Genomic DNA, 16,853 nt, shown 5'->3' on the forward strand with positions numbered 1-16,853 from the left:
TTATAGTGGTATACATGGACATGGCTACATAAAGATGTACATGTACAATATGAAATGTAAAGAGACCAATACTAGAAAACAACTGAGATAATAATGTATACACATGTACCCTGTAATACTCATGTTAATTATATATAACTTTCTGAAAATTATTGCAGATGGCATCAAATATTGCATTATTTGTCCCCGCCGCGCGAAAGCGCGAAGCGGGGGATATAGTATTCACGACCGTCCGCACTGGATTGTCTTCATATTTGGAACTATGGTGTATATACAGACTCCCCAGACACCAGTCGGTTTTGGTGACCTTGACCCCATTTTCAAGGTCACAGCAGGCAAATCTGCTTTTGGAGTTGGAAAACGGTGTTGCCGCGATATCTCAAGAACTAATAGCTGGATTGTCTTCATATTTGGAATTATGGTGTATATACAGACTCCGCAGACACCAGTCGGTTTTGGTGACCTTGACCTCATTTTCAAGGTCACAGCAGGCAAATCTGCTTTTGGAGTTGGAAAACGGTGTTGCCGCGATATCTCAAGAACTAATAGCTGGATTGTCTTCATATTTGGAATTATGTTGTATATACAGACTCCGCAGACACCAGTCGGTTTTGGTGACCTTGACCTCATTTTCAAGGTCACAGCAGGCAAATCTGCTTTTGGAGTTGGAAAACGGTGTTGCCGCGATATCTCAAGAACTAATCACTGGATTGTCTTCATATTTGGTACTATGGTGTACATACAGGCGGGGGACATTTCGTCACTTTGTGACAAATACTTGTTTAATCAGGGATAAATCTACCCCCGCGTCCCGTGTCTCTGACGCATTAAATTCTGACAGGACCCATATTTTTTTTATACGTGCATCCTCCAGGGCGCAAGGTTTTCATGAAACACTAATGTCCTTTTTTGTGGAAAATCAATATCAACGTTTTTAACGCAGTTTTCTTTTGTCTAAATGCGTGCATAAACGAGATTTTGGTCAATCAATTTTCCATGGAAAGTCCCGTTCTAAAAATAACTTAATACGCATGTGCGACGTTTTTCTTTAAAACGTGATAGCTGATTGGTTGTCAATAAGCAAGTGACCAATCGTAAGCATGCTTGTATATGACTTCCGTTTCTGTTGTTGATAATTTCTCTAGCAGTCGACATGCCGCCGAGAAAGGTAGCAAAGCTGTCACATTCTCAAAAAACTTTGTCATCGATGTTTGGTCAGAATGATACAATTGAGACAAGTGAAACTGAGCACGGCGAGTCTCAGTCAGCCAAAGAACCTATCGGAAAACAGAAAGTAAGAACATTCCAATCAAATTGGCCAACTGCACACCGCTCGTGGTTGATATACGATAAGGAAAGCGACTTCATGTGTTGCAAGCTTTGCACCGAAAATGGTAAAACAAATGGCATGACACGTAACGCTAAGTGCAGAAATTTCCAAAATAGTACCTTAACCAGGCATATAAATAATAATGATTATAAATTGTCAATTCAGACTCCGAAATTTCTTGAAGATTTGCAGGTAGCACATGCACGTATGACAGCAAAACAAGATAAAGCAGCTGTGGCCTTGTTGAAATCTGTACACTGGTTAGCTTGTGAAAACGTCCCCCTGACAAAATTTAAGTTTTATTGACTTTTTACATGAATTTGAAACAGAAGATATTGAAGTTCTCAAGGAGTGTAAAGTCAACTATGATTCGCTAACCACTGCCAATGGTCAACTAAAATTTATGTCTGATGTGATAGAGGATGAATTGCGGATTAAGTTAGAAAAATCTCCGTTAGTTACTGCTTTGGCAGACGAAAGTACAGATATCACCAACTACAAACGCCTTGTTATGTATTGCCAAATAATAGAAGATATGGTGCCTAGCACTCATTTTGTCACAAACATTGAGTGCACAGATACGACAGGGAAAGGAATTGCAGTGGCAATTTTGGATGAATTGGAGAAACGTGGTGTCCCCCCACAAAAGATCATGAGTCTTGGATCAGATGGTGCATGTGCGATGACTGGGAAGTACAATGGTAAATTCATGTGTTCAAACTGCCTATCCAATTTGTTGCATTATATATATCTGTATGCAAATATAATTGTCACCACTGCTGTGCATTGGCTCTATTGGGCATTTTAGTTTTGCCGGGCCAAAGGAGAGATATTCATGTATTCTTAGTTTAAACAGGATTATAAGCCAGTAGAATCATTAATTTCTGCTTAAATGCTATTTTTCTTAAAAAATAACACCATTTAATTTCCATTTATTTTCAGGGTTTTTTTTAAATAGGACATTTATTTTCAGATAGTTTTTTAAATGGTACCATTTATTTTACAGTTATTTTCCATTTAAATACCATTTTTAAGGTACTTAGCATATTACCATATAAGGAAAAGGCAATTTAAATATTTCGGCTTAAATAAATGGAGAATCAAGGGAGTTTTAGTGGTTTTGAGAGAAAAAATGGTATTTAAATGAAAAGTCAATGGTGTATTACACATAGCAACACATCGTACATAGTGGGCACATACCACCCCACAGGAAAGAAAAATGGCATTTAAATGGAGTTTCAATGGTACAAAATTAAATGGGGAAAAAATGGTTTTTCAATGACATTTCATTTCGATAAGGGAGGGTACATGGTATCTTCACACAATAGACTAATTCATGTCAAAGTAGTCAAGTGTGTTTGTAAAAAGCTTTATTAAACATTGGATAGGAACACATGGAGCTCCTTGAAAACTGAACACTATTAAAGGTGGCAAGTTTGACAACAATGAGGTACAAGATATTGGCTAAAAAGTTACAGTAAAAACTACAGCAGCTGACAGTCCCTGGAGAAATGGCTTTCTGGAGAGACATAACCAAACACTGACAGAAATGTTGTTGAAAATCAAACAAGATGAGGATTAGCATGGGCTTTGATGACAAAGAATTCTTTCCAAAATGTTCATGGGTATGTAGCAGGGGTGGTTCATTATGAAAAAGGACAAGCTGCGGTTGTGTTTGTTGAGGTGACATTTATTCCATTATCAATCAATTCAATTGATCAATCACCCTGTAATAAAATATATAAAATTATATACTGTACATAGAATAGCATTCAAAGATACAGCTGCATATTAATTATTTCCTAGTTTGAGCAGTCACATTAATCCATACATGCAACGCATACAGTTACACATCACTAGTTCCTTGTAGATAACTTATATTAAATACAATTTACCGAACTTTCAAATAGTAAAACATATATTAAATGTCTCTTATCATAACTGAATATATCAGTTACACACCATATAGTTAGGAGAATACTAGTAGCTGTGTGGCGTCATGTATATATACTTATTATCTCTTATATAGTAGGAATATATATAAAATGCTACCATGTTGTGTTAAATTATAACACATAGTTAATACATATAAATTCATTCATAAGTGAGTGATAAGATACAGGATTTATACATACCCTGTGGGTGACACCGGGGTGTGTCTATAAACCCACATCATATAGGATTATGGCATTCTTATTAAAGGTAAATAACATAACTATCATGCCTGAATATATACATACATACATACATACATACATACATACATACATACATACATACATACATACATCATGACAACCATTTCCTTAAATTATAGAAAACCAACTTCTAATTCAATCCTTACATTCAAAACTTCCAATCAAATCATGCTCTCACACATACTTACATGTTAAACACTTTATACTGATAAAATAGAAGATATCTTGATTATTTGATATCATAGGTAAGCATTTACAATATTTTACATTATTGATAACATATTTAAATGATAAGTTAGAATTCTATTTAGGAAAGATAATGTAAATAACTAACCTGAACTATATGTAGTCCATGTCCTGTCTGTGCAGAGTTATAAGCAGAGTGAATAAAAAGTGTGCAAATGTTAGGGAGGAAAGCTGTAGTTAGATAATGTTAATCAGCTAGGAAGCTGAAAGCTATTGTATTGACAAGCTAGAGAGTTGGTGACAAAGGGACAGGAATAGACTAACCTGTCCACCCTTCAATAAAATTGGACCAACCGCTTGGACTCTTAACCCAAGCATATACATTTTGTACTAAAACTAATGAAGATGTATACAACTACTTGAAATGAAAAGAGCTAAATCTATATTCCTAAAAACTATATATACAATATCCTGTTACAGGTACAGCTGTTGTCACTAACAACTATGAGTGAAGTGGCGGGCGCTCATATTAACGCTATTCGTGATGCAAGGAAAATTTGGGCCAGTGTCCCAAGAGAGCACAAAAAGCTGTGGGGTGTGAGGCTAATGACGTTTATTTATCTATTGAGCGTATGCATGAACATACGTCAGCCTGAAACAATGAAATAACAACATAAGCAAATGTAACATAGAATCTAATAAATATGTACAAACTGTTACAGGTACTCTTGAATTTATAAAATATAGATATCACTTTCATTAATATCACTTTATCACTTTATCAAATATATATATATATATATATATATATATACAAGTGATATCATTTGGTAAAATACTGTATAAATATATATAGTACAACAGCCACACATGTCAAACATACAACACTCATACACCTACTATTACCACTGTAGTCAACTAATTAGTTAAAAATGATAACAAGGTCATGCAATCTTGCTGGACAGAAGGATTCGAACCATGCCAAAACATTGAAAACATTCGCGCGCATGCACCGCTTGTTAAGGTGTGGTGTTCTGCACAGCGCCATATAGCGCGTGGCAATGAACTCCCTGGGCTTGTTACTTTCTGGTCATGCTTTGATATATAGAGCAGCCATGTTGTCGGTGCCTGCCTCTAACAGTGTCAAATCAGGCCCAACTGCATAAAATTTGTAAAGTCATATTAAAGGACTTTAATACAGCCAAATAAGGGTTTTTTTCATAGTCAAATATGGACATATTGTTGTAAATAGTGAATTTAGAAATTGTTTCTGAAATTGTGGGTTAATGTAAATATGGTGTAAATTTGAGTTTCAATTAGTAAACAGACATGAACTAATTTTTGTTGAGTTATTTTTAAGGCTACATGAACAAATTTTTGTTGAGTTATTTTTAAGGCTACCACTGTGTAACACGCACTGCTAACTAGTAAATCTTAGATTACATATGTAAAAATACTTGTAAAATACTTCCCCCTGCACCCAAATGATGTCCTCATTACGTGACGTGGACTGAGATATTGCACCACCAATTCACTCAAAGATACCAGCAGCCGCAAGCTGTTCAATGAGTCCAGCTCTGTCATCCCTGTCCTCTGTTGTGGTCTGACTCATCACATAATCTCCTGAGCACTGCAACTCCGATGGCTGTCTCTGCCGGAGTGATGTCCTTGGTGGTGGCTCGGGTCTTGGCATTGGTCGCTCATCTGATGGGACAGGAGGAGTGGCTCCTACCTCTGTGTTTGTGTCCTGTTCTTCACTGACATAAGCATCTGCTGCTTTTCTTCTCTAGCATCCACTTTACATGAACCCGGGTTCTCTGATTCCTGCAGCATGTGGCCGTCACCACCAAAAGAATAGCTGGCTAAATCAACAGTAGTCAGATCGTCACCCTCTGGCTGTGAGGGAGAATCTCGTTCCAAGTGGTATCATCGGGCCCCGCTGGAAGTTCAACAAGCAGGCTTAAGATGGACACACGCTCATCTTGATCCGACACTGATGTTTCTGTCTCTGGTTCTGGTTCTTTAAGTTTCTCAGGTCCTGACGTTGGATCTGGTCTTACTGGCTCTTCTTCAATTTCCTCAACTGGTAAGATCCTGGTAAGAGGAGGTGACGAGGCAAAGATTTTTGTTCCTTCCTACTCCATGTTCTTTCTTCACAACAAACACTGTTATGCCCAGATTTGGCTGAGAAAGAAATATGTATGGATCCTCTTCCCACTTGTCAGATAGCTTGTGCTTTCCCTCAAAGGCTTAACTCTTCACCAGGACACGTTCACCAGACTAGACATATCCAGCCTTCTGTTTCTTCTGGGATTCCCTTGATGCAGAAGTGGCGATTTAGCACGTCAGTGTCTGCTTGTCATTGTAGTACAAACATCAGGTAAAATGGGGAGTAGCACATTGATTCCTTTCACACAAATCCTTTCAAGTCATGCTTCTGTTCGGACTTCAGTGTGCCAAACATGTTGAATAGAGTCCTGTTGAAGCGTTCTGTCATCGGCACATTCTACATGTAACATGTGCTTGAAGGGTTCAAGTGGAACACCAGGGAAGTTCTGCCTGTAGAATGTCTCTGATATAGATGAGATGGTTGCTCCTGTGACCAGTAACATCTTACACTTGACTCCATTGATGGTAACCATATTCTCTGTTGGGTCTCAGCTGCTATCTGCTGGTTGTTGATGCTTCCAAGGCCCATGGCCCTCCCCTTCCCTATAGGCCTGTGGTATTTAAAGGGTCTCAATCGATGGCTGCTCTGCATCCCTTCTGAATATTCCAGACTGCCCACATCTCTAACATCTTGGGATGTCTTCAAAGGTCTGTGGTCCCTGGAACCAGGCTGGTGTCTGTTGGGTGCCGTCCGAAGGGTTGATGTCCTCTTGTCCTCACAGGCTGTGTCAACTGTTGACTTAGATCTTGACCCGAGGATGGCACCTGGTTTAAGGTGCATCCTAGCCTGTCAGTCCTACCAACATGTACCTTGAGGGCTGCTATCTCTGCAGACATCGATTTCAACAGCCCTTTGATCTCCTTGACTTCAGATTTGTGACTGGGGTGACAGTGGTCTTGTTGATGCTGTAAGTCTTCTTGATTGTTGATTTCTCATATGGCTCATCCTGGTCTGCTTTATGGCTGGTGAAACCCTTCACATCATCACGAAGGCATCGAAAAGAATCTGTTTTGTGTCGCTAGGTTGCAGCTGACCAAGGATAACGTCTTGGCTGAGAACATCCCCCAGATGGCAGGACCACTCAGCTCATTTCCCCTTGTATGGCCATGTAGAACTGCGCCATGATGTTTTGCTCTGTGTGTATATTGCCAAATACACTATCCACCTTGTTGAGGGCTTTTAGTGAGGCATTCTTGTCCACGTGCATAGCCACTCTGCCTTGCCACTTAGCAAACGTCAGACTGTTTCCAAGACAATGTCGGTGGAGTAGTGTGAACACATACATGTATACTCGTGCATCTGCTTATCAAAGTCAGCATCTCCCTTCCTGTCACCTGAGAAGTACGGTAGCTGTGGACTCTTAGCCATGGTGACTGTAGTGGGTAGAGAAGGGAGCTGCAATTAGCAGCTGCTGTTGGCCCCCCATGTTCTTGCTTAAGCCTACAGACCTCAGTAATCCATTGCATTAAATCTTCTGGTGTTTCAGCTTTAGATTGAAAACCTAACTTCAAAGAAGAAACCAACTGATCCACCTTCTCCTTTGAGATATTCCGTGTTGCCTTACTTTAACACGAGAAGCAGAACTTCTGAAGAAAATAGATACTTGCTACCAGTGAATACACCTGGGTAATGTCGAAATGAAGCACCAGAGACAAAATGCTACCTTGTTAAAAAAACAAGGGAAAATAAATTCTCACATGGAGAACCACAGTGCGAGAAGCTTTATAACTGTGATATCATGATGCTGGTTAGTATGCAACACAGAACACAAATGATACACAAGCTGGACGTACCAAGCCCAAGAGAAGTATGATGCACACATTCATGTGTACACTAAAGCTACTGTGGAAGATGATGAATAACCATGACTGAAATAGGCAATAGAATAGGCAAGCAACTTACCAAACAAGTTATCCTGTGGCTTACCAGTGAAATTTATAACTCTTTACAGTACATATTAACACTAAACACAAATTTTCCTGTCTTGACAAACACTTAGATAAGGAATAACACTAAAATAATGCTAAATATTCCTGAAAAATAATGCTAAAATATAACTGATGTTTAGTAACAAATATTATTCATGAAAACATGGCAGTGCAATGAACAGGATCAGTGAACTTACCCTCCAACATGATGAGATAATAGCACCAAAAATCCAAGAGAAAGAAACAACACTGAACACAGAACCTACAGCACCAAATATTTACAGAACTTTTACTTACGCGACCCTGTTATCAGCACACGCCAGGAATAAAGGAATGAACCATAAGTAATCAAACGCAACATACTCAAGAGTTTATTAAGTTTCAATAAATTAAGTTGGACTAAACCACAAAAGAAACATCACCCCAAGTAATATTTCATAAAAAGTTGTCATGTAAATATTTGGGTAATTTTGTCAAAGTTTCTAAAATTAAATATTACCTTGTCCATAGAAATGAAATTTGATGACAATAAAGCAAAGCAGAGCAGATGACAATAAAACGGATCGCCCAAACGCATCACGGCAACGGCCATGGTAACCCAATGCCCGAGAGTTCCATGCAAATTGAAATGCACATGTGTTCCCCCATTTCTTGCCCTATAAAAATCCACCTAGGTCGGATAACATTGATTCGTTATTGAATTGCTACCAAATGCCAATATTGACAAAAAATCAGCGACACCAAGACCTTGGACGATTTGCAAGCTGGACAAACCGCCCAGCAAGTAGCCAATGCATTGCAAGTCCACGTAAGGACCATATGCAGGCTCCAGCAACAGTACCAGACCACCAACACTACAGATGACCAACCATGTAGTGGAAGACCAAGGGTCACCAACCGATGTCAGATTGTGTGACAGCATCTTCAAGATCGCTTTGATACTGCTGTGGAAACTGCCCGACAGACCATGGGGACACACCAGCGACACATTCGTGCGGACACCATGTGTTGACGATTGACGAGCAGACACTTCCACTGTAGCAGGCCATACCGAGGACCCGTTCTGACACTACATCATCGCCGGAACTGTCTTCAGTGGGCAACACAGCACTAGCATTGGCCCCACAAGCAGTGAAGAAGAGTTCTCTTATCAGACAAGAGCCGTTACTGTATCGCAACAGCAGATGGCAGAAAGAGAGTCTGGCAAAGCCGTGGGGAACATTATTTGGATGTTGAGAGAGACTCTTGGGGTGGTCTGAGCATCATGGTGTGGGGTGGAATTGGTCTTGCACAGAGGGTAGGCCCTGTGGTCTTCCAGAACATCGGTCCAGGGAGAGGCAATGGTGTCACAGCAGCTCGGTACATTGATCAAGTCTTCAGACCACACGCCATACCTCATTTGGCACGTCGCCGCAACTTCGAGTTTCAGCATGATAACGCCCATGCCCACACTGTGAGAAAGAGACTGTCTCCAGCAAAATGGCATCAGAACCATGCTTTTTCCTGCCCTCTGTCCCAATTTAAATCCCATTGAGCACCTGTGGGTCGAGATTTAAAGATGGATGAATGATGTCGGACCAAGGCCGACATCTGCCGCTGAACGGGGGCACGGGTGGCCCAGTCGTCTAAGGCGCTGCAATTCACTGTGCAGAGCTGCATCCCTTGGGCACGCCAGAAACCTATGATTGTGGGTTCGAATCCCGGTTCGCCCAAATTATGTTTCTAGGTTTGTCAGCACCACACCCGTGCTCATGGGTTTCACCGGAGTGGTAAATGTCTGAGACCTGCATCACTTCGGGCTTTCCTCTCACATTAAGCTGACACGCCGCGATATGACTGGAATACTGTTAAAAGCGGCGTTAAACCCAACTCACTCACTCACTCTGCAGCTGAACTGCGTCAGGCGTTCCTCAGAGTGTGGTCTCAAGTGCCTATGGCCTTATCCATTCAATGTATCGACGTTGCACGGCAGTCATTAATGACACACGTGATACTGACTTGTGATGCCATTTTCTCAGAGACTAGTGTTGTTTTTCACTTTAAGAACATTTGACACTTTAATTTCAACCTTGATGATCAGTTTTGCCAAGTTTCATGTTTTTAATATGTCTCAAAGTATGTTTACAGTGTTTGGACAAATAAAGTTTCTCATATATCTATCCATGGTGACGTTTCTTTAGCAGTTCAGTATATAATAAGAGTTGAGGTGAAATAGGGTATAAGGTGGCTTTCAAGATTACTGCACTTATATAGCAACACAATATATGCTAAGGAGGACACTAGGAGATTAAGTGTGTTAATAAATATGGGAACTGTCTCACTAACTAACTGAGGAATACCATGTAAGTTCGAAGTCTGAGCGCTCCTGTTGAAACTTAAGTTTACATGTTAAAGGTATTATTAGTCATCACATAAGCAGTAGTAACTAGTGTTTGGGACAAAATGTTGTCAGAGACCATCAACATTCAGGGAGACTGAGGGTTATCACACCTACTCAAGATTGATGGATTCGACAGGTTCATCTCCAAAATAGGCATCAAGCCGCAACAACAATAGCCCGTAGCATTCCTAACTGGCCTCTTATGCACTGGAGACAGTGAGGCGGAATCAGCTCCGACTTCATCTCATCCAATTGATGTAGTAGGCGCCTTGTGAAATTTCTGTGTAGGATCAGAGTTGCTGGGTATGGATTGTTCACCAGACAGTTATCTATGAGGCGGGTAAATAATGACGAGGCCAATGAAATACCAAATGGGAGTACTGCCTGTCAAGAAAAAAGTGAGATTCAAAACACCCATTTATTCATCAAACACTTTTGGGACTCAACATATGTTCAGAATGCAACTTTAGAACACTTTAAAAGCTGAAAGCGGATCAGGCTCAAATATTCAGATGTCCTCTGGCGGAAGCACATGGTTTACACACACACAAAAACTAAAAGGGGGAATTGGATAAACACAATATTTACCTTGGATCATAGAAAAATCGAAAAAAGGCAATTTGGCTACTGACACTTCAGAACAGCCACCACCAAATTTATGAAATAAATTTGAGATTCATGAGAGTCAAATTGTAACTAGCTGGGTTTTGGCAAATCAGGTTTCTCTGAATGCACTCCATGCAGAATGCTTAAAAGTCAACAAAGTCAACAGGGTCAAGTCATCATCACAACAAGAAGTCATCAGGATCAGGTATCATCAGGCAGTTCTGGTAGCAGCACTATTCTGGCAAAAGGTCTGGAATACTCATCACCATTTGTCACTTTCACATAAGCCGAACTGACTTGGTCATCAGGACTAGGAATTACCTGGATCACCCGCCTGACAGGCCCCAGCCCTCAGCCCTGTTGAGGGTCTGCAATCACCACAGGATCACCTTCTTTGAGAGTTCCTGTTCATCTTTACACCACTTATCTCTCTGCTGAACCGACTGAGAGCCATCAGCTAGGAAGGCATCAGTATCCATGGCTTCTAGCAGTTCCAGGTGTACAGCTGAGTTGGAGAGACACTTGAATATCACTCAAAATCTTTTCTCCTCCCGGTGACCAATCTTTATGTACATTTGCCCAAAATAGTCGATTCCTTTGGAGTAAAATGGTGAGTCTGGCATCTTGGGGATATCTGGACTGGTTCTACAGTGCTGCTATTCAACACATAGTCTTTGATGACTCCGAATCAGCGAACAAGCGCTCTGACCTATAATGGTATGACTTGACGTCATAGTGTTTGATCAATAATATGCTTGGGATCAAGGACAATAGAATGTTTGAAATCATTTGGTATGTCAGTCTGCTTCATACTCAGGACTCAGTTCAGACTCACGGTTCATTGGCTCTGAGGCAGCCACCCCAGCAGAAGGTATTAACTGTATTACTTGCGCTGATATAGGTTGACACAATGGTAGAGTTTACTGTGGTACTTAGCTCTGTTTTCATAGTGTTATGTTTACTCATACATGACTCTAATAATGTTGCTTCATTCAACTCATCTTGTGCCTTTCTAAGTTCAAGTGTTCTACATAATTCAGTTTGTATCCTTTTACTTTCTCTGAGAACTTGACGAGTGGTCGTTTGAGCCTGATAGGCTTCACCATCAAGTGGATTAAGTGTTTCATCTGCAGAGACATCTTCCTCAAGTAGCCAGTAATTCTCCCATTGTTTTTTATACTTTGAACACATTAAACTTGTGTAGATTGTTTATTAGATAGCCGAGAGTGAATTGAGTCACAAATTGAACGTTCACTCTTCTGACAATGTTCACTACTGCCATGACCATGATGGACTCTCTCATGGGGATTTTACTGATGCTTCGCGCATTTCGCCCTCTTCATTGCCTTCCAATGCATTGGTTAAATCAAATTCATAATGTTGCACGTATGATGGCAATAGGCAACAATGACCTGATGACTTGACGAACTGACTTGCTCACCTTAACTGTCTGTATAGTTTGTATGCCACTCAGCTCTCAGTTTGTCAATGTTGTTAACACTCGGACCATAGGAAAACCAGACTCAACATAGGCTCAGAATTCAGCTTCAGAACACTTTAAATGCTGAACATGGATTAGGATAAAATGTTCATGTGTTTAGGTTCATGGTTCACATGAAAAAAAAATGGGAATTGGAAAAACGAAATATTTGCCATGGATAATAAAAAAACAAAATAAGGCAATTTGGACATCATTGAACTGTAACCTGAGGAACTTCTGGTATGGGATGTGGGATGGATAGGCGCAGGTAAGTGTCCCCTAGGTGAAGGCCATCAGAGAATCGTAAGCATTGATTCTGATTCACTGGTTGTTAAACAGAGATGAAGTCAACTAACCCTAATTTTGAATCCCATTTGGAGGTGGCCAAGTAACCTAGATGGCAGGTAGCAGGGATCTCAGCAAGCGCGCACTGAGGTGATTTTCTGCCTCTGTTGAAAATCCACTTCCGTCAAGAGATGATGCATCCGATTGGCGTTGGACTCGCAGAGGTCCTGCTCAATGGCCCGAGCTGAGAAAAGCCAAAGCTGACAAAGGTCTCAATGAGCGCCTTATCTCTGTCTCGATGAAAGCGACCGAAGTGTCAGGAATCCTGATGGTAATCAGCTTGGACCACCCAGACATTCTGTGAAGGTCCTCATCTTGGACTGGAATGCTACCTCGAAAGGCATGTATAAGGAAATCATCCTTCTTAAATCTAGATACCTTGAATGCTGGAGAGAGTGTCAAATGAATGAAGTCTTCATCCAGCTCCTTAACCATATCCCTGAGCATGGAGGTGGGATGTGACCAGATGGTATCTCTCTTATCAGGGGAAGTCGCTACCACAGTCAGGTGATCAGCCATTCAATCTTGCCACTTTGGACAGGCTGAGGTGGGTGTACTCTCGGAGGATGTCTCATAATCTTGTACCACAGATTCGTCTGATGAATTTGAGTGGTAAGACTGTGATCGATAAATAGGCAAACAACTCCTGGATCGGCGCTTAGAGCATGATTACTTAGATGATCGCCTGGAGGAAGTGCCAGGCTACGTTTACACATGAGATGATGGGAGCCAAGAGGATGATGGCATACCCAAGTCCACACAGTTGTTGGAAGCGCTGATGGTGCGTAGGAGGACGGAGGCGCCGGCAGGGCAGAGAGGTAGGCAAGCATGGGCGCTGTATACAGTTGAGGAACAACTTTTCTTCTCAGCTGGACCTCGACAGCTTCGTTTTCTGTCAAATGTAAGCAGTAAATGCATTAAGGAGTAATGCAGGATAAGTAAAAAAATAAGAAATCATCTGTCACAAAAAATTACATTATTGCAATGTGTAGAAAATAATATTTTGGATGCATTAATTAAAGAAATATCTGGTATTGCATTGTAGTTGAAAAAATGTCTCAATACAAAATCCCAGCCTTCCCCCCATTCCAAATATTAAATGGCCCCTTTGGAATCCAAGAAATGCCAAATGCTTGGGTGACAGTGTTAAATGTCAAAAGTTAGTTTATAAATATAATCAGATCTCGCGTGAGCGTGAGTCCATTCACGACGGTGGCACCCAGCGAGGGATCGCATTCGATGTGGCCAGGGTAACATATAACTGGTAAGTAAAATGTTCTATGTAATGGTATATGTGACGTAAGGGAGGTAGGTTGCAGTGGGAATGCCGGTTAGATGTTAGTCTGTGTGCGCACGTACATGTATAGTTGTCAAAGATAATGCTGAATAAACAACCTTGACTGAAGATATCATCGTTGTGTCATCTTGGCCATATTCCAATCTAACAACGGCTAGCCATGTTGGTAAGAAGGCATCAATATCAGCCCTATGGGTGATTGTTTGTACGGGCCAGGCCATCTGGTGTCCTCTGGTGTTGGTTCCACGATGGAATGGTGAACAATGGTTGGTGACGACCTCTACGTTACCAGTGTAGTTGACCTCCAAGGTACCAGTCACAGGTTGAAGCTTATCACCCGGGTTCTCACTCAGGGTTTCAGAGTCAGCAACAACGTGGTCTCCAGGGACATCGGGGACTGGCGCTGCAGTTATGGAGATGTTGAATGCTCATAGGACATATGCCAAACAATTGGTTCTGCAGCCAGGACCTCTCGCAGATCCATCTTCCTAGTCAGAAAACAGCAGTAAAGGCATTAAAGTAGTATTGAAATTAGCAGGGTAAGATAAATTATATTTTCCATGATATGTTGTTTCCATGGCAACAAGTTTTATTTTGACTGTTCATAGTGGCGTGTATCCTGACATAGAAATACAAAGCTCCCAATTCCAATTCCATGGTATTGTTTTGATAGCTCAATAACTTCTCTTGTATATTGACAGACAGATCAGATAGAAATTCTCTCATCAGGTTGGACTGAAAGTGACAGTTAGATGAATGTGTGGGGGCTGGTTTTTTTGTCATCTTCTGATGACTCTTGTTAGACATTAATGGAATCATGTCTACACACCTTACAGTTATATATCTTCCTGTAATTGTGACTAATTGTATAATTCTTCTTCTCTAGTCCGACTTCAATCTGCCATCAAAGGATCAAAATGTTTCCGACCTATATATATGTAATCAATCCTCTCTGACCATCACAACTTATATATGTCATCAAGGAGTAATCAAAGAATAGTTGGTTCCTAACCGATCATGTTACCGTATTCGACGTAATAAGCGTCCAGGGCGCTCTCAAAATGAGAAATAGGGGGCTCTTAACAGAGTTTGGTGTTTATTACGTCGAATATGGTATTTTAAGTAACAAGCAACTCTGCTCCAAATAGTTATCCTTTCGTCTCAAAACACAAAGGTCTAACAAAGAAAACATAAAAACTGCTTACGTCTTAGTTTTGTTCATCTCACTGAACAAAAGTAAGACACCTTTCATTAAATAAAAAAAAATGATTTTGGGGTAGGTGATAAATGCATCTGGTGGCAGTCCTAAGTTAGGTAACTGTCCTAGCCCAGTCAGAATCGAACAAGCAGCTCGGCTTCTTCTTTTGCCAGGGATTTCTGATGAATATGGAAAGGGTTTTGTCACTTTAATTTATTGCTGAAACAACTCCGTTCGAACAAGGTAAAATATATTATGGACAAGAATAAAGGTCCTAGAAACTGCCCCACCTTGTTAGTTCTGAGGAAATCTAGAGCTCATAACGGAACTCAGGATATAAAGGCTCACTTTACACAAGGGTTAGTTGTTAAACTACAGTGACTATCTTTTAAATGAAGAGGCGGTGGGGAAGCCTAGTGATTAAAGTGTTCACTCGCCACGCGGAAGAACCGGGTTTGATGCACCACATGGGTACAATGTGTGAAGGCCATTTCTGGTGTGATATTGCTGGAATATTGCTGGAAGCAGCTTAAAACCATTCTCACTCACTCCAGGCACCATGTCAACAGGTACCCAGGTGAGGTTTAGTTTGGAAGCACACCCGAGGGCTTCACAGCAGGCACAACTAGACATGACATGGAAAACTCGAGAGAATTAACCGGTGATGGGTGGATTTTAGCACCAGTTGAAGTTTCAGAGAATTAATATGTGTTCACCATATTCAGCTGCCCCAAGAGACAATTCATTAAGGTTATGTTTATGTTTGAGACATTTGAACAATATGGAGATAAAACGTTGTTTTTAAATGGATACTTTTTGATCTGCTTCGTATTTTGTGCATAAAGACTGCTATTTTACATGAGGAGGCATATTTTACCATCCCGGTTTGAGAAAGTGACAGGACTTATCTACGGTTCCAAATGGACACATGTGCACCAAAAATGTTCACAAATATTTGGAAAAGATTTTTTAAAACTTTTAGATAAGGTGTTTTCCATATTAGCGTACATATACGATTCAGTTCGTTTGGAGAGGATAAATCTGATTGTTCTAGACTGCTGGCTACTGCTGAGCTCTGAAATAGCTGAGGATTTGTATGCCCACTCAGTTCATATGTGTCTTATCATCAATAGGCGGCAATGGTTGTAAACTTCACATGCATCATTATCCCGTAATACTATTACTTTGTAACATCTAACTAAATTTTCTAGGCTTGTTTACATAGATGTATCAATCTTTGTAAAAATATTCTTATATTTATCGACTTTGTAAATGATAAATTTGTAAATTTTATATTTCAAATTTACGATCACACTGTTGTTTGCCGACAACAGAGTATGAATTTAAACTCAGTAAAATATAACATACTGGAGATATGATTATTGAAATCAGTTTCCTGACATTAAAGGCATTCCACATTCAATCATGTAATTCAGGTCAGTTCTCGAAAATTTACAAATTTTATGTTCGCTTTGGTCATAACCTCTATGTTTGAAAATGATCAGGATATTTTTTTATAATAATGTATTGATGTCTATCACGAATAAATGTACGAAATATTGTTTAATTCGTTCCATGTTTAATGAAGCCTCCTGTAGTTTGAAATCACCCACACTCTTTGCATTGCATATACTAAAGTAAATCCAGTGGGCAGGGCAATGGAGTGTGACAACCACTCAGCAGGCTGAATGCCACCCTTTAACATTCCACTCTGAAGCCACAGTGCTACGTCAGG

Source organism: Haliotis rufescens, unplaced genomic scaffold, assembly GCF_023055435.1.
Source record: "Haliotis rufescens isolate VD_foot unplaced genomic scaffold, xgHalRufe1.0.p SCAF_31, whole genome shotgun sequence".
Lineage (NCBI taxonomy): Eukaryota > Metazoa > Mollusca > Gastropoda > Lepetellida > Haliotidae > Haliotis > Haliotis rufescens.